Below are 19290 nucleotides of genomic sequence, written 5' to 3' on the forward strand. Positions count from 1 at the left end.
TTGTAAAAATTGTGGCGTAAAGTGAAGACTATATTTAACGTTGCTGAACAAGACAAAAAAGTTCACTCTCAATTCCATCGTGGGTGCATTTAAAGTCAGAATTCTATGGTAAATATGACAATTTATATGTAGCTAACGTTAATACTTGGAGATGTTAAAACAGAGCGTATCGCTGAAAAGGGGACTCAGTGAATAGGAGCGCTCGGGGCGCATTTGTCCAGACGGGGTCTGCAGTCTTGCGATATGAAAGCCATCCTATAGTTTACAACTAGGCTTTACTTCAGCTTAGAGAGGGTTTTTAATTAATAGCACAGATTATATTAATGTAAATTAAATTTATAAATCTTTTATTACATTTCACAGAATGTTTTCTTTAATTTAATTAATAAAAAAATACTAATTAAGAATGTAAGGGCAAAAATCGACATTGCTAATTAAGTATTATCGAAGTTAGTATTTCTAAAGGTAATCAGGTAAAAGTAATAGCAGGTAAAATAAAGCTTAAAAACTTTAGCATAATGTTAAGTTTTAAAGCAATGTTTAAGTAGCTGACTCGTATGCTTGAAGCAACGAACTTCATAATTAAGCTTAAAGTTAATAGCATAATGAACTGGGCGGATCATTTTACGAAGTATTCCTAAAGCACCTCTGGCTATACTGACTAGAATTTTGATTACGAGTTTTGCTCTTATTTAAGACAAGGGAAATCTATCACTGGTGAAATAAGATATTTTTACTATCTTACTAATATTATAAATGTTGTAAATGCGAGTGTTTAGATGGATGGATGGATGTTTGTTTGAAGATATATCCAGAACTATTTAACAGTGGTAGAGCCCGCTTTAACATCTTCGCACGAATTGGCCCGGCTCGCCCGGTGAAATACCACGACCACACAGAAGACACGCGTCAAGTGGAAGCAATTCTGCGTTTCGTCTGATGAGTGTGCGTCCCGGAGACCTAATTTACTCCTCTTTTCCTTTCCACCCTTTTTCTTATAAGGAATGGATGGGAAGTGGAAGTGGACTTTCCGGATGAGAGGATGCATGGAAATGTTTTCTTTCTGTGCATCCTCTCTTCCGTCGATTAAAGGTAGGCAACGCATATGCAATTGCATATGTCTATGGGCAACGGTCGCTTCGCTATTTCAGCGATTTCAGGTGGCCGCTCGCTCGTTTGCCACCTTATGATATAAAAAAAGAACGGCTGAACGGATTTCGATTAAATTTAGCATACATATAGAATATAGTCTCAAAGACCACAAAGGTTACTATATGTGTTTTTTTTTATTAAATTTCGAACGGAAATATATAAGTAAAATTGAATTATTATATTTTAAATTAATGATTAAGATGTATACTCGTATAATTTCTTTTTCTAATTACGTTGGTATATTTATAATTTTTTTTGATATATATTCAATCAAGTAATCATATTTATTCAGGCATCGTGTGTATTGTTCTTTCAATATTGATACGTTCCATTACCAAAGGGATGTTGATCAAATGTAATCCTGGATGTTTGCAAACATTACACAATATTACCGAACTCTATTAATTACATTAGTATCAATAAACCAGCGTCGGTGGCTCAGGGGTCAAGCACTTGACTTGCAATCTGCAGGACCTGGGTTCGAATTCCGCCATGTACCAATGAGTTTTTCGATTTACATATGTACATTTATCCGAAGTTCTTACGGCGAGGGAAAACATCGTGATGCATCCTGCACATATCTGAGAAGAAATTCAAAGACATGTGTGAAGTCAACCAACGCGCACTTGGCCAGCGCGGTTGACTATGGCCTAATCACTCTTAACTTAGAGTAGGCTCCGAGCCCCTCGGTGGGGACGTATAGTGATGATGATGAGCAATAAAGATTTTGAAATTATTTGATAATTGGTTAACGTAAATCGCAAATCAGTTTATGTCCGTACAAGAATTAAATTGTTATTTAATATCTGTTTCAATATAATTTTCATGTACTTAATTTACTCTGTGGGGTTCTATTTGTTTCTAAATATAGGATTGGATTACAGAAAACCAGAACAAGCAATTCATCTTTCAGTGTTGACAATACATTGATTTGGGTTAAACGAATAAATATTTCAGTTTATATGTCCGTTGAGAAGCTATATATTAAATTACAAGCCATGTACTACGCTATATGTTGCCAGCTCATATATTTATGTCCGCACTGAGGGGCGCGGAGCCTACCCTACTGAGGGATGCTAAGGTCATAGTCAACCACACTGGCCTAGTGCGGGATGGTTGACTTCACATGTATGATGTATATTTAAATTTCTTCATAAATATGTAATAAAGAGTAAAAAGTAGACTACACTCAATTCCAATCTGTAATTAATTTTTGTTCTAAATTTCGTCCAAATCTATTAAGTCTTTCTTGAATTGCGTTGTAACAAACATACATTGTTATTTTATAATACGAGTATAAAGAATGAAGTAAGGTTTCATTTTATACTTGTTTAAATACCACGCTACAACTGTGCAAAACTATCAGATGCTGCAGTGAATTCAGACGGAATATAACTTTGATAAAATCTGAGCGCGTCGGATTCCAATGTCCGGGGAAAATTTTATTATTAAAATTCTTTACCAACTCAATGTTATTCGTTCTGAATCATTTATGTAAAAGTGGAGTACGGAAAATATTTACCTTCATAAGAATGGAATAATGTAGCCTACTGCATACTATGCTACTGGAAACTTACATATTTTCAATACAATTTTATGCAAAATTATTGCTTTGTTTGAAGTAAATTAAATTAGTTATTGTTAATAGAATATTAATACCTTTAGGAAAGTTTTTTGAATCTGAGTCTTTCTAACACGCAGACCTGTCCTTTTCTGTCGTAGTTTCCATATTTAGCACCATTTATGCGTCCTTTCAATCTAATTCTAGTCTAATTTTACGCTATTTATCGATATAAGATTTTCAAAGGAGTAACTCCAGAAGGAGTAACTTAAAACAAATTCTATGTTAACTGGTATTTATCTTAAAGTTTAATAATGAATGTTTTTGCTATGTAAATACATATTTTTTATTTTAATGACATTTAGAACTTTATCGTGGAACACATACGTCGGTTAAATTATAATAACGAGTGTAAACAAATATCAGTACGGATATTCTATTCACAGAAGTAATTTCATAAAATCTGGGTCAATGTAGCGGAGGGGATGCGAGACACAGGTCGACAGGGAGGACCGAACGTAGCCCTCTATCAGGGGAAACAGATGCTAAATATAAAGTACATATAATACACCTTTTACTAAAATAAATATGAAGAAATATAGCATATATATAACAAAAACAAATATATCAGTGGTTGAAAATTATAGAACAATTGTTAATTTTAATTGCTTACTTCCATACACAATTATGTAATGAATTAACCGTGGGTTTCTAATACCAAACATTTTTAAACATATTTTTATCTCTGTATTGTCAAAGATATATATATTTTGGTCTCAGATGGTTAAAGCAGTACCCAGTTAGCAATGGATTTGACATTTAGAGATTGTTATATTGTTAAGATTTCTTATTTGATTCTTATCTTAAAACCTAAAACGGGTGTTGAATCAATGTAACTATTTTATATGGTAAAAAGTCGCGTGCAATATCTAGTATGGTAATAAAAGATAAGAGAGATTCTGCAACCCAAGGAAATCCCTGCTCAAACGATTTTTTCAATTTAAGTGATGGATTGAGATGGAACAAGATTGCAGAGATAGGATAAGCTGCGGACTATCGGACGAATATAACGAGAATGCTTTAATAAAATATATTAAGAATTCTTTGAAATTTAAATTAAACGTCTTTAATATTTAGGTAGATAGATATAATTGGTAATAGAAACAATTCACGTTTTTTTAAGATGTCATTTAGCACTGAATTATAGGCATATTTTGTATCGTCATTGATACGGAATCACTTTTATTTATTTATGCCAAAACATCTGTACAAAGACATATAGTTACATCTTTTTTCGCAAGGAGAACGAGATGACATGTACAGGCTTTTCTATAGTGGATGGTCACGATTATAAAAAACCGGCAACCATCATTTTTTTGTTTTCTAATTCGATATTGAATGTATAGGTAATTTTGAAGTCCATCTGACGTAATCAAATTACCTCTCAGGTTTGCAGGAGCAGTATAAATAATTCTTAAAGGAAACCTATATTTCTCTTTAGGAAATAACACTGATTGAATTGACGGCCGGCCGACCTCCGCGCAATACATTCACGTCACGTGCGGAGGTACGCTCCTATTTGTTCCCATCCTGCACCTTCACCTTATATAAGATAAAACCATTGTTCAATATTAACAATTGAACTTTATGTGAAATGACAACGATAGGACACATTGTTGAAGTGGTAACTGTTGATAAGAAATATTGTATGAACATTGACGGCTTGAATTGTTGGAAACATGAATTGTTCCAGAAATCATCAACAATAAGGTTTTTTATGTTATTCAGCGGCTTAATGAAGAAATGAGAATTACAAAACGATATATATAGTACGAGTATAAGTACTTATTTTTGTTTTAGAATTAAAAATTTATTTTTCTTCTTACTTTTACTTTCCTAATTTTAACATCAAGATCTGTCACACGTACTGTGGGTTTCTGATACCAAAATCTCCGCTTAAAATATGTTGTTATATATGTTTTCTCGAAGATATTGACAAGGATAACAGTTTGATTTATACAGAGATTTTCGGCTCAGAAGTCCACGGTTAACTAGGTTACTTTAAAAAAACTGTAAGAAGCCATTGTCATAACATTGATTTTAACAGAATAATAAGACAGAAAAATATTTCGACAGCGTTGCAAAATGTATGCTGAGTATGTTGGTATTGCATAATTAAAATTTCCGCATTATAATTTTGTACGAAATCTCCGACTCATATTATAACAGTTTCGTGCACGCGAATAATAATCATTTTACGCTTAAATTGCAATTTCAATAATTTAATGGACGGACTAATCCCTGAACATTAATATTTAAAATATTATTATATTTCAATGTTGCATTAACTAACTCTTAACTTATATTATTCATAATTTAAAAATTAATTTAATTTTATTTAAATATTATACATATTAAGTTATTTTCGGTACATAGCGAATTCCATATACTATGGTGAATCAATTAAAATACTTAAGTGCTCATTAAATCGCACTTAAAACATTGTGTCTTCGTTTACGTTTACAATTTCAATATAAAGATGTAAAATTTTCTAGGCAAGCTATTACGCCTCAGTCAAACAACGTAGGTAAATGATTGCCCCATTTATTATTCTCGAGAACATAGGCTAGACAAATTACGACGCTTTGTTTGTATTACTTTTAACTCTAAACTTAATAGAAGTAAAGCCGCACATAATTTAAATTTGCACGTTTGTACAAAATAGGGCACACGAGAAAGTAAGTGCAAAATTTTGTAAGTAAATATTACTAGTAACTAACTCTGAGACCAAAATCTCTTTAAAACATTTCTTAAACAAACAAACACTTCTTTAAAACATATTGTCATCCCTGTCATTATCTCTGAGAAAACAGAGATAACAATATGTTTTAACTTGGATTTTGATGTCTGAAACCCACCGGGGTAAATTTTAAGAATTTGCATTGATAATGTTCCTGATATATCTTATTTCTTTTCTGTCGGTTACGGAAATCCTAAAAGTCATTTTACCATCCGAATTTCACCAACCTAATACCCCTCATTAACGACTTGAAAACAGAGTCGGTGGCTATTTTATAGAACCCTCATAGTGAAAACTAAGAACTAAATCGCTTTGTTCCAACGCTACATTATAATAAAAGGAACGTTAACACCTTTCAATGATAAAATACATATCAGAATTTGTCATCAGGTTTACCAAGCTTGTTACCTAGTTCAACAGGGACTCATTAAACAAATGACACCGGCGAAGTGCTGTAAGCATAAACTTTGTGTGTAACCGAGCAATGGGCGGGTAAGGGGTAGGTCGTCTATCAGCGGTCGTTTAGCATGCAGAGGCGTGCCTCCCAACGACAATTCGTCCACGAAACGAGTTAGGCAATTAGGTTCTACTTAAGTCGCGCATAAATGTTTTATTGTATACACGGCCTATAATAAAAAGTTTTGGACAAAATAATGTTAAATATCAAGTAACAATTGTATACGAAAGAAATGAAAAATCAAAATATTGTCTATGAAAGCAGTAAATTTTAAGTGTTTCAACAAATTACAAGGATTAATTCGACATCATATTTCAAGGGATTTATAAATCCAACGTAAAACCGTTTGCCTCCTGCATACATTAAACAAATAGAGTGTAATTAGGTACCACAGTCGTTGAGTTTTGCGGGCGTCTTGCCAGATAGTTTTCAAAATATTGCTTTATCTAATTTCTACTTCATTAATGGCATTTATTAAATCAACATACATAATGAGTTGGCCACATTATGATGTAAAAAGTTAATATCAACTGATGTAAAATTGATTAGAGACTTCAAATTTTGTGCGATAATTTTATTATGATGTATAGGTAAAATCATAACTGAAAATTGACGAAACTCTTTTAATTACATACTGTATATTTTTAAAGTAATATAGTCTTCTGTGTGGTCATGATATTTCACTGTTCAAACTCGCCTATTCGTACTACAGTTTTTGATTCGGGCTCTACCACATATTTCGAGTTATTCTACTTAATGTAGCCTTTTCTTATCTTTTCACGGATTGATGTCATGAAAGTACTACTTTAAAGGTGTAAAATAAAGTTGTTTCGTATTTGAAATACGAGTGTGATTTACTTAATATCGTACAGATTTACTGTTCCACATGGTGCTACATTTTCGTAATTAAAATCCAGAGTAATTGGAATTTGTTTGCGGTCGAATGATTCATTCATATTTTTGCTTATCTGTAACAGGATAGAACATTTTGTGATAAAGGAAAAACGTAGTATAATTTACAATTCCACTAGATTTAAGAAAGGTCTTTCTTAGTTAAGGAGAGAAAAAAATGTATGATACAAAAGTCAATCAACGGCGATATTTTTCATTTTTTTTAAGTTCTGTTGATTAAAGGTAGGCAAACGCATATGCAATTGCGTATGTCAATGGGCAACGGTCACTTCGATATTTCAGGGATTTCAGATGGCCGCTCGCTCGTTTGCCAGCTTGTGATTTAAAAAAAATAACATTAAATTAAAATTCTAAATATTATAAATATTATTTTATTTTCTCCATATTTTTAGTTAAAAGTTATTCTTAGTTTTCTTTATAATTTTAAGGCAAGTTAAAAGTTCAAGGTTCATGTCAAAAGCTCTTATGAAACATACTTCATTACTTTCACTAAAAGAAAAGTTTTTAACGACCTCTTGCTAAATGTGACCTAGTAATATATTTTTAGGTTTATAACTGAAAAAAATTAAAGATGATTTATAAATTAAATTCTATAAGAAATAAAAGCTATATTGTTGTAATAAATAAATAAAAAAAACTATGGTTACGGAAAATTAAGAATGGATCTGGTGGTTTGCTTTGGCTTCCTTGGTAGAATGAATGTGTTTTATATTAGAGGCTGATATTTGAATAAATGGGTACGTGCTTTAGTTAAGAAAATTGGTGACATGTACAGAGTAAAAATAAGTATATGTATAGAAATACGGAGATTTGAATGTGTAAAATATATTTAAAACTATACTTTACTCCCAAGTCGATTGAAAAGCTAATATGCTTATATTTCTTTACTATAATGGTTTTGGAATATGTTGACAGTACGTATTAAGGATATTTTAATTATTTTCTTTCTTTTATACCCGAATGTTGTCGCCTAAGAAAGCTCTCAGGGCATTACATATAAAAGTATTTTAGTCGCGTCATTCGTAAAGTGCTCGAACGGAGAGCTTTGTGGACAAGAATTAATGAAGCTCGTCTCCGCAGCGGCCTCGGAAAGTCATTACCACGACCTTGAGTCACTACTTGACCTCTACATGTGTTACACTGACGTCACCATCGGTTTTCACTGTAGATTACGCGTACAAAAGATGTCATATCTTTATATATATAATTCCTCTGTGAGTGTCTTCTTATGACACTGAACTTCTCTCAAACGACTGGACCGATTTTGATGAAAATTTTTGTGTGTGTTCAAGGGGATATGGGAATGGTTTAGATTCACAATTTTCATCAAATATTAACTTCATATTAATTTATTCAAATTAAAGACGTTTAGACAGGACAACGTCTGTCGGGTCCGCTAGTTTCTTGATAAAATTGAGATAAATAGTTGTACAGTCGTTTTGCCACTCTTCAGTGACGATTACATTCATAAACTTCTAAAAATAAAGTTTTTTTCAAATCATACTAATATTGTAAATGCAAAAGTTTAGATGGATGGATATTTTTAAACGTTATCCTGCTTGTCCTGATTTAACGATTATTTGTTTCCGTTTAAAAAAATGCTAAAGAAGTTTTAATTAAGTAAATTCTACACTAGCTAGCTTTACTTAATTTGAAGACGTTAATTTACTCATTACACATCCGCGATGTGTATGCCTTTACACAAGAAGTTCTGTTAGACAGATTCAAACATGTTCCGTGCAAACGACAAGCGCCTGAAACTGGTGTACGAGTAAATGTTCGTGGAAATTTGACTCGGTTACTTGAGATGAGCTGCGTCGAAATTGCTCCTTTCTCTAAATTATATATAGAGCATTGATGCTCTATTTGTAATGTTCAAATGAAATGTTAATTTTTAATCTGTTTTTATTATTAAAGAAGATAATTGTAGAGTACATATTTCATAGATGTTTACTAAATTAGAGTTAACCTTATCTAAGGATAAAATACAGTTTCATCATCATCATCAGCACACTATACGTCCCCACCGAGGGGCTAGGAGCCTACCCTAAGTTAAGGGTCTCGTTTGAAGTTTGAATTTCGTCTCAGGTTGCATCACGATGTTTTCCTTCACCGTAAGGACGTCGGATAAAATGTAAATAGGAAATCGAAAAACACATTGGTACATAGCGGGATTCGAACCCAGGACCTGCAGATTGCAAGTCAAGTGCTTGACCACTGAGCCACCGACGCTCGACGCACCGAGCGAATACAGTTTCAGTTCAGTTAAATACATTTTCAGTCACTGTTTTGTCAAAGAGATTGAAAGGGATAACAAACATGTTTTAATAAAATTCTTAGTGCAGTAGAGTTCAGTGGTAAAGATCTTTGTAACAGATGCGAACATAACAAAGAACATATGACATTAATTATCAATAATTGATTTGTAGATTCAAATTTATCTAAACTTCGGCAATTAGAAAAAGCTTTAAGCAGCGATGTTATCTTACAAAAGACTTAACGAAGTCTTAAACAAGAAAATCTGACCCTCGTGCAACGCTTACAAAGTTTAGTAATTAAGTTAACCTAAAGCATAACAACAGCTTTCAAGGTGAGCTAGAGAGATAAAGGACTTGGATGTCTTGAAGACATTTATGTAATTTAAATTTGCATGTAAATATAGATTCTAAAACGGAGATTAGCGTAAGACGCTTTTGAATTAATTACAAAGTATTTCGTGTGACATGCTTTCTGTGATACTTCAAAAATCATCATCATCATCATCATCAGCTCACTATACGTCCCCACCGAGGGGCTCGGAGCAAAAAAATGCAGCACTCAATTTACAGAATTAATTAGGCTTTCACAACTTTACCTAAGTTGGTCACGGCTAAAAATAAGCTTTAAAAACAAAGGGATTTTTTTTCATAATTATAGGAAAATTTAACTAAAAGTATCAAAATAATAAATGTATTAGAACTTTCAGATTTATTTCATAAAATGGCGTTAGTAACAAACATGGCGACATGTTTTCGTTCTGCGTGACAGGAATATATTACGACTGAACCCAACGGGGGTCCAATTCAATCAGGGTTATTTTCAATCATGATAAATAAATGTGTTTGCTCAAATCTTTTCCCTTAAAGCGTCATTAAGTCTGTTATACGGCATTTGTACCTATGTGAAAAATAGGTCCATTCATTATGTAAGAATCGCGTTAACCTTGTAGCCTGGCTTTAATACTTCTACGATTGATTTTAAAACAAAACCTTCAATTATGTAATTAACCCTGCCCTCAAGATATATCGATGCCTGGTGAAATACCTTTCAAAATAAAATACTTTGTTTCATTTAATAACATTTGCACTATTCAAAATAACAGGCGCTTAAATATTTCACTGGTTTTGGTTTAAATAAAACGTTATAACATACTTATTGCATTAAAGTAAACACGTTATATGTATTTTTTTAAGATAAATTGAATGTGTAATACGCAATCTTGTTACTGTATCGAACAATCACATAGATGTGTTAATTTGCAAAAAAATATGATTGCTGTTAAAATATTTATCTTCATATCACACCATACTTTGATTTCATGTTTTTTATGGGTATGGTAATTAATGCAGCGGAAACATCTCAGCTACCGAGTTGTTAACGAGAGTGTGGGAACTGCCACCATGGACTACTTAAAGACGGAAATGTAACGCCAAAAGCATGAGTCGAAATACTTTCTAATCAATATACTACGATATATTTATTAAAAAAAATATCAGAAGAATCTTTTAATAAGTTAACACTGAAATATCTGTATAAAAATCGTTATCTATATTTAAAACATTTTTGGGGTGACAATACAATATATTGAAAAATATTACCGTAATAGCTGTTGCCCGCGACTTTGCGCGGAACTAAAAAAATATTAGTAGCCTACGTGTTATTCCAGACTATGTTCTACATCTATGCCAAATTTCAGCGAGATCCGTTTAGTCGCACTGGATATACCTTCAAACAAACATCCATCCATCCTTACATTTGCATTTATAATATTAGAAATTAAGATATATATAATTTTACACTATGTTACTTAAATCATTTGATTTACAATTTGAAGCTCTAACCTTGACATGTGACTTAGAACTCGTCTGATCTCAAAAATCACTTGTGGTTTTATTATTCCGAGATATTTTATTAGACCCATATTGTTGCCAGTTGTAATTCACGTTGTTGCGGCGAATCGGTTGCGGCTGTTTTCAATTGTCTGAAAGCGTTCAGAATGAACTTGGGCGATATATGTCGACGTATTTCTATTGCCTTTTGTTGTTTTCTTATAGTTCCATTTGCTTGGTTACATTGAAATCGTTTGAAGTTGGATTGGCCTTAGTGATATTTTAGAGTGATACATTACCAATAAAGAAAATACGCATACGCGGGTCGAATTGAACATCAAACTAATAGAAATCCGTTATATGTATTTGCCTTTTATAATCGTAAGTATCTTGACTTTGACATTAGTGGTCTTTTGTACAAGAGCTTTTGTTTTAATTGAAAAAAAAAATTAAAATATAATTCGCACCTAGAAATGACTGTTCAAAAATATGCCTTTTTTACAGCGCGCTATCCGCAAGCCAATGGCAGGAAAGACAATGAATATTACAACAATGAGCTCGAAGGTGCTTTGTTCATTCAGTAATAAAGCAAATCCCGTGCCGGCTGAATATATTATTATACGTATTCATGACCGAAGTGTTTAAAGTAGAAAGACTATCGCTTTCAATTCGTCACCACAATAATTGAATTTTGCTCTTTAGAATTAAAACTTTTCATTCACTGTCGTCGTGATTAGTAAATCAAAAAAATGACAACGAATCATGGACATTAATGGATATACGTGTTAATGTACTATCAAACTAACATACTAACAAATTAAAAACATCTGTACATGAGAAAAACTTTACGCTATTTCTAATTGAAACACTACAAAGTTGTGTTAGTAGATTTAAGTTAGTAACTAGAGCGTACCATCTTACGACCACATTATCTCTTAACATCAGGTGAAATCGTGGTCAAGAGCTAGCTAATTCAATATAAAAGAAATAGAAGGATTTCAGGACAACACTCACTTGCACCATTCTTACGATACACAATAATAACCTTATGTAAGTTTAATAATGTTAAATTATTTCCATCGATTTACGTCACTATAGATGTTTTAAAAGTGACCGATGTTTTACGAACTGGATGAGGTTTTTTTAGATAGCTGCAGTGGCATTTTAATTGGCGGTATGGTCAAAGCTTTCAACCGTGTGACTATGGATAATCAGCGGGGTGGAATTCGCCATGTTTTCGATTGCTTGTGAATCAAACTTTTTTTTAAAGAGACAAACATTTTAGAGAAATTTTTTCTTAATGAGTAGCATCTTAGACTCTAAAAAAATAGTAAATATGTTTTGAGTCTGTTGTATATCGCATTATTTTAATATTAATGTGGGGTTTCCACTAATAACAGATTAGTAAAATACTTGAAATCATCACTCCTTGCCTTCTCTTTGATAAAATTGATATACCAATAAGTTCAGGAGTTTCGGCAGTTGTAGTTTGGTTAAACTCTGTAAAAATGTCTTTAAATGGAACAGTCGCCCTATTTTCAAAGCGCGCGACCTACAATTCGATTCCCGATACGTATCTGCAACTATTAGAAACGAATCAAGAACATCGGTATTTCAGATATTTAAAGCAATTCCAATACTAGAATCTGGAATTAAATATTTACTGAAACGAACCAAGATTTCCTCTTGTTGTTTTACCTCCGGTAAGTGTAGATTGTTTAAACAAGTAATGCGAATGGATCTGGATGGATACAAAGGTGGAGATAGATTGAAGAATGTAAGGATCGATTGTGTAAAATATTTCATATCTAAGAATACAGTGAAGTTAGATATGACGGCTGGTAGAGAACAGAAAATTTATGTCCCGTACCAATCACCCGTAAGGAAAAGGATAGGGGAATAAATGAGCGAAATGGTTATTCAAAAGACTTCTTGAGAGATGAAAGATTCTTTTAAAAGTAAATAAAACAGATAATTAAAAAAAAATGATTGGGAAGTTTAATTGTAAAGACTTATTCAACGTCCAAACTAAATGTACGTGATGACTCCACTTTGGTTTAATACGTAATTAACAAGCCGGCTGCTAAATTTGGAATTGTTCCAAAATGATGTCGTTTGGTCACTGGAATTGTTTAACGCGATTTATTTCAGTCATAAAATATCATCGTAATATGTTGAAGGGTCTTTAAAAGACAAACGATAGCTTAAAATAATTTTCACATAAAAAAAAAACTCATTGAAAAGCAAAAATAGGTGTCGTCATGACCAATAATATCATTGTATTGCTAGGCAATAATTAGTAAATTTTTTTTTATTCGGCGCGGACAATGTCGCGGGTGACAGCTAGTAAACAATAATAATAATAGATTGATACAGTTGTAGCGATATAGATTTTATCTATATTTACTTCAAGTCTATTTTCCGTATTCTTTGCTATGTACACATAACCTATTTACTTTGATGTTATGTACATCCACGAAGTTAAACAAAAGCTCCCGAGTTTAGTGGATCAGGCAACATTGTGTGACTGGGCAGTCTTTGAATTAATCTTAAGTTACTTTATCCGTGTTACTTTCTAACATAAACATAAGATTTAAACGTTACAGCTTTTAAACGTTTAACTTAGCTTTTAAGTTAGTTCTTAAGATCTTATTATCTTAATAGGGATTTTAAATCGAATAAAAAACAGTCTTAATTATCTTTGCAAGTAAGTTTGTTTTAAATATTTATACGTGTAAAGATGGCTTTTTTTAAATAATAAAAATGAGAACAATATAAGGTAACGTCAACATAAACTACAACAACATGATGCAATTTATTTTTATTTCTGTTTGCCAAATGTAAGAGTTATCTCATTTTTCAAGAGAGGGACAGAAAATAAATGATTTTTGTACGCTTAATTCAGCAGTCGATATCAAAGCTGATTAGGTACAGATTCTAATTGACGTTTGGTGGAACATTGATGCGTTAAAATTCATCACAAACTGACGAACTTCACATCTCTTTATCGCAGTGTTAATTAATACAATGAGAAGTTTGCTACCGATCGTTAACGTGAGACTGGGAAAGCATCCTTTATAGAGCATCGAAATTCCATAGTAAAAAATGTAACTACGGTTAGGAAGAAAATCCGAAAATGTAGTAGTGTATTGACTCAACACTAGACTTAATAAAAATGTCGACGTTTATGTTCTCTCACTATTCATACTGACACTGGACTTTGTAACGAAAGTACGTCGTTCATGCCAAAGGATCCTAACTATTATAATAATATCTAAAACTACTTACTACTTTGATCATTTATCGTACGTAAGAAACAATTTAAAATACAGAGTCTCGTCACTCATCTTTTAGAGGACAAGGCTTAGAGAATATAATCTTTCTTTTAGTTTACTTTCACTTTTTCTCTCCGAACTAATTTGACCATGACCATTTCCAACAACATCACTAAGGTAGGCTAGTAGTGAAACTCATTATTTCAACAATATTCTTGAAATAATACTCTTGTAAATTGCATAATATTACACAATACACTGCTTAAAGTTGATTTTTTTTGGAATTAAAAATGTAGCTTCAGGCTAAAACGTTATTAAAACTTTTTATTTTTGTTGCGGACGTGTAACGCTTTTAGATTTAATTGTACCCTTAGGCTTTGTTAGTAATGACGTTAGATAAGAGTTAATTGACTTTTTAAATGGCCCTTTAAAATAACGATAACACTTTCAAATACTAATTGCTTTAACATTTCGTTTACCCTTTCGATCAATCGATTTAGTTAATCTTTATGCTACGGTTACTATAAACTTAATTATAAAATATTTTCCAATTCAAATTCAAATACAAAATTTAAAAACAAACAAGAATCCTTAGCTCGAAGCACGAATTTCAAAGATAAATTTATTATAGAAATTAGAGAGTGCTTCTAATATTGACCGATGAAGGGTATCAAGTAAGTTCAAGACCCCATCTTAATAAATTGTGACTTACCTTTTTATAATAGATTTATATGCGATGTTGGTAGCTTGTCGGTGTACGACAGGAAACTTTGCCAAGGAGAATGCATAAAGAAAATATGTTTGCTTTTATAAACACTCTAAAGTATATTTTTATAAAGTTCAAAATGGTAAATTCGGATATCTTAAAATGAATTGTGTTAAATTTATTTGACGCAATGCAGTCGATTTATAAGGTACTTTATTTTCAAAGTCGTGTATTCATTTAAATAGAATTTCTATAATTCAATTAGAGAATGGATTTTAATATGTTAGTTTTCAATTATTACTGTGACATACAATTTATATTTACACGTATATAATTAGTAGCAAAGATGATATTTAAATAATCGAAAATATTTGTATTACTTAAATATGTTATATATATGGGAATAGAAAAAAATATTTAATCTGTATCTCTAGGATGATTTCGATTACCGATTACGATACGATTTTTAAGCCTGAGGGTAAACGATTAATAGGAAATTGAATTGGAGTATAACCAATGTGTAATAGGAAATAGTCTTGCATGTAACTTATAATGTACTTGGGGCTATAAACTTGATTTATTTTTGAATTAGTTTTTAGTTTGTACTGTAATTTTTTTTTTCTAAATAAGTAATCGAGTATAAAGCAAGGTATATTTATATAATAGAAAACAAAACAATTTTTGTTGAATACGTTTAACAGAAGTGGTACAATATGCATGAAATATTCCTATGTTTAACAGACATTTTTTTTTAAATCACTGCAATAAAAAGCAGAAAGATATAAGATCTCAAACACGTCTTGTTTAGACTACGATACGCTAAACTGTTATAGTATATTGCCGAGGAAAACGATGGTGGCGCAATAAAGATATTATTTATGGCATCAGATCAAATTCTGACAAAACGTAGTTCATTAAGTACTCAGTTTAATTGTAATTCTCGACACTTTTGACATGTCTTGTTTGTAAAGATTAGAACTGTAACAAAATCATATTTTGACAGTTGGTAAGTTGTATTATTGATTTGGTTAACATATGGAGATATCGAATACCCGATATGGATTTAAACTTTTTTTGAAATTAAACGATTGTGAAGTATTATTTTAATTTAGCGCTCTTATGTTATTTTTTTTAATTGGGATTAAAAATATGGTATTATCAGCCAATAAAATTACGGAAACAACTGTCTTTCATTATTTTAATCCTGTAACCGTTACTTTCTAAGCTTTGTATTATAGTTTTAGTTACACCGATGGTAATGTTGATAAAATTATTCCAGTTGAAAACCATAAATCTCAAAGGTCCGAGAGTTTCTAATCGGTGACCCACACCGTGGGCTGTGACAGTAAGTACTTCCAGCTGTTACGTAAAAGTTAGAAGGTTAAATAATGGTGCCTTTCACAGGTCCAACACTCGATTGTATTTATTGAATATTTGTTTGATATAATTTATAAATTTTCATTAAAATACCGTAAAATGGTGTCCATAGAAGAAGGGTTACACTTTTTAGGGTTCCGTACCTCGAAAGGAAAAAAACCGGAACCCTTATAGGATCACTTTGTTGTCCGTCAGTCTGTGACGACCCTTTTGCTCAGGAACGCGTGAAGATATGAAGCTGAAATTTATTTATAATTCATTAAGATTTTTTATCGATTTCTTTCTGCCGAAACCTTATTTTACGGAATCGATGACATGTTCACGTGCAATTTTTTCGGCAATCAAATCACACGGTAGTAATTTGAGAATATTTGTAGAAGCTTTCGTTTGCATATCAAGTATCGTTTAAATTCCATCAACGTTGACGTTTGAGAGATTTATAGATCTTCGGTGATATATTCTGAACGTCAAGGAATATAACGAGTACATCATGTAAATCGGATAACGCTATAGTAACTCACTAGAAACGAGTTAAATATGAGGAACTGGCCGAAAAGAATAGGAAAAGTTTTAAAGTTAAAAACTATAATCTTAAGCTTTTTATTTCTTTTCTATTTATGAAGCGCGAGGAAGGACGAGTTGATTTTTAATTTTATCATTTAGTAAGTGAATAACATAAAAGAAGTAGATTTTATTTATTTATTTCACATCTGATGCTTTTTGTTTGATAAAATTCGATTTGAAAGTATTCTGAGAACTTTGCACATTTCGCTGCTAAATAAGTTTTGAAGTAAAAAACTCTGACGTTGGCAGTCGTTGAAAGTTCCAACGTTATGATTGTAACGAGCTAGTGCGCACGTCGAGCTTCCTGACTTCTGTATGCAAATGCTAATTTAGACTGGATCGAAGTAAAACTCTCCTAAGCTCCAAACCTTTAAAAACAGGACAACAATTTTACCAGCTTTAATTATTTACCGAAGGATCTCTATAACATCGCATGAATAAGTTTTTTTACCTTGATAAGATAGTTTGAGGCTTTATTACGAACCATTTCGGTACAAAAGTACCAGGACTTCATAACTCTAGTGTTAGACAATTTAGTTAGTATGTATCAATTACTGCACTCTGTCAATAGTCAAATTAATTCAATTAATTTTAGTGAAGAAAGCGCGAGTGTTAAAACACAATATTCATATTTCTCATATGTTGTTTTAGTAAACGTTACGTTTTCAGAAAACGATGGTATTTGCAGCTGTTCGTTGTATTTATAATTTAATTAAAGGTCAGTTGTAGAAATGTTTAGGTGCGAAAGAAATAACGCTCAAGCAAAATATTATTCCAGACAGCACGAGGGTGGTTAATGATCTTTTTAATTACTTTCCTTTCCCTCTGTTTTTGTTATTTTTTGTCGTAAATTACTGAAATGTCTTTGCCTATGGCTACTATAATAAAATGAACCAAATGGTTTTCTAATGAAATGGCACTTCGAGAAAAAAAAAACATAAAAATTACTGCTATTTTTCGACATTAAAACACGACATCAATGAATTATATATCATTCACTAACTTTTGCCCGCGACTATATCCGTACGGAATTAAGAAAAAAATTAGTAAGTAGCTTACGTGTTCTTCCAGACATGTACTACATCTATGCCAAATTTCAGCAAGATCCATTTAGTAGTCTGGAGAAAGTTTCAAACAAACATCCGTCTATCCATACAGCCAAACAGTCGCATTTATAATATTAGTTATTACGAGGAGTAATCGTGACACTTAATGGTATGAGCAGTGTTAGAAAATATCATACTACTTTAAGTACTTTGTTTTCATTATTAATCTTCTGTCGTGTCGTTCAAGTAAGTTTTTTGTGAAAGTGATATCTTTCTATCAATAAAAAAAATAGATTGGAAATAAATTGTCTAACAACCCAGTTGAAGTATTCCATTGTAAGTGCCCTAGTCGAGATGCTTCGTGATTTCGAAAACCTGAAAAAGTGCAGTTCCTACTAAAAAACAAAAAACGTTCAACTCTGTGGGTCGGTCGGCCAACAAAAATTATGGCACGAGACACATTGACCGTTCTATTGTGTCGTTTTATTAGCGCCCGATCATTTCGTTACAGCGTAACCAATCATCTTATTCAAAGTTAATATAAAATCAATCATAATCCTTTGCTATAAAGTTTAAATTGAAACAAACATGTTAAATAACTTTAGTTGGCTCAAAATGTTTCTATCCAAGATATGTGTATTTGATTTTCTATCTTGTCACATTATGTTAAGGCTTAAAATAGCTTGAATTTTAATGGTTTTTTTAGGTTGGGTTGTATCGCTTTTCGGTCCGTAGAGATAGGCGCAACGCAGCCGCGAGCTGTCACGCGCCTGGATGTCGATGATCAGCGCGCTGCCGAGTGAACCCTTTTTTGTAAAACCCAGCCTCAGTAAAAACAAGAAATAACGGTCCCGGTTCCAATATTAAAATATAATACTTCGTAATTCTAATGTAAAATACGGACCCGATCACAGGCCGAGTATTTGTAAGTATTGATGATTTTGTGGTAAAGTGTTCTTCATCAACGCTGACATAAGGTTTATGGGTCTACTACTAGTCCTAAAACATATCTGGCACTATTGACGCCGTTAATTCTATCAGAAAATATAATAAACGAGTATTATACCCAATTATAGTGAATAGGCACTTACTAAGCTAGCGCGTACCATCTTTCAACCAAATTTCCACTAACACCAGGTGGGATCGTGGTCAAGCACTGGCTTATCAAATATAAAAAAAAATTGTCCTTTAAGAAATACAGTAAGGCTTGTGTATGAATGAAGTTATCTTAACGTTACTAACATAGTTATATTGTTAAGTTAAGATGGATAGATATTTGTTAGAAGGTACCTCCAGAACCGCTAAACGATTCTCGCTATAATGTGACATAGATGTAGAGCACAGTCTGGAAG

This window comes from Papilio xuthus, unplaced genomic scaffold (genome assembly GCF_000836235.2).
Source record: "Papilio xuthus unplaced genomic scaffold, Pxut_1.1 DF828780.1, whole genome shotgun sequence".
Taxonomy (NCBI): Eukaryota; Metazoa; Arthropoda; class Insecta; order Lepidoptera; family Papilionidae; genus Papilio; species Papilio xuthus.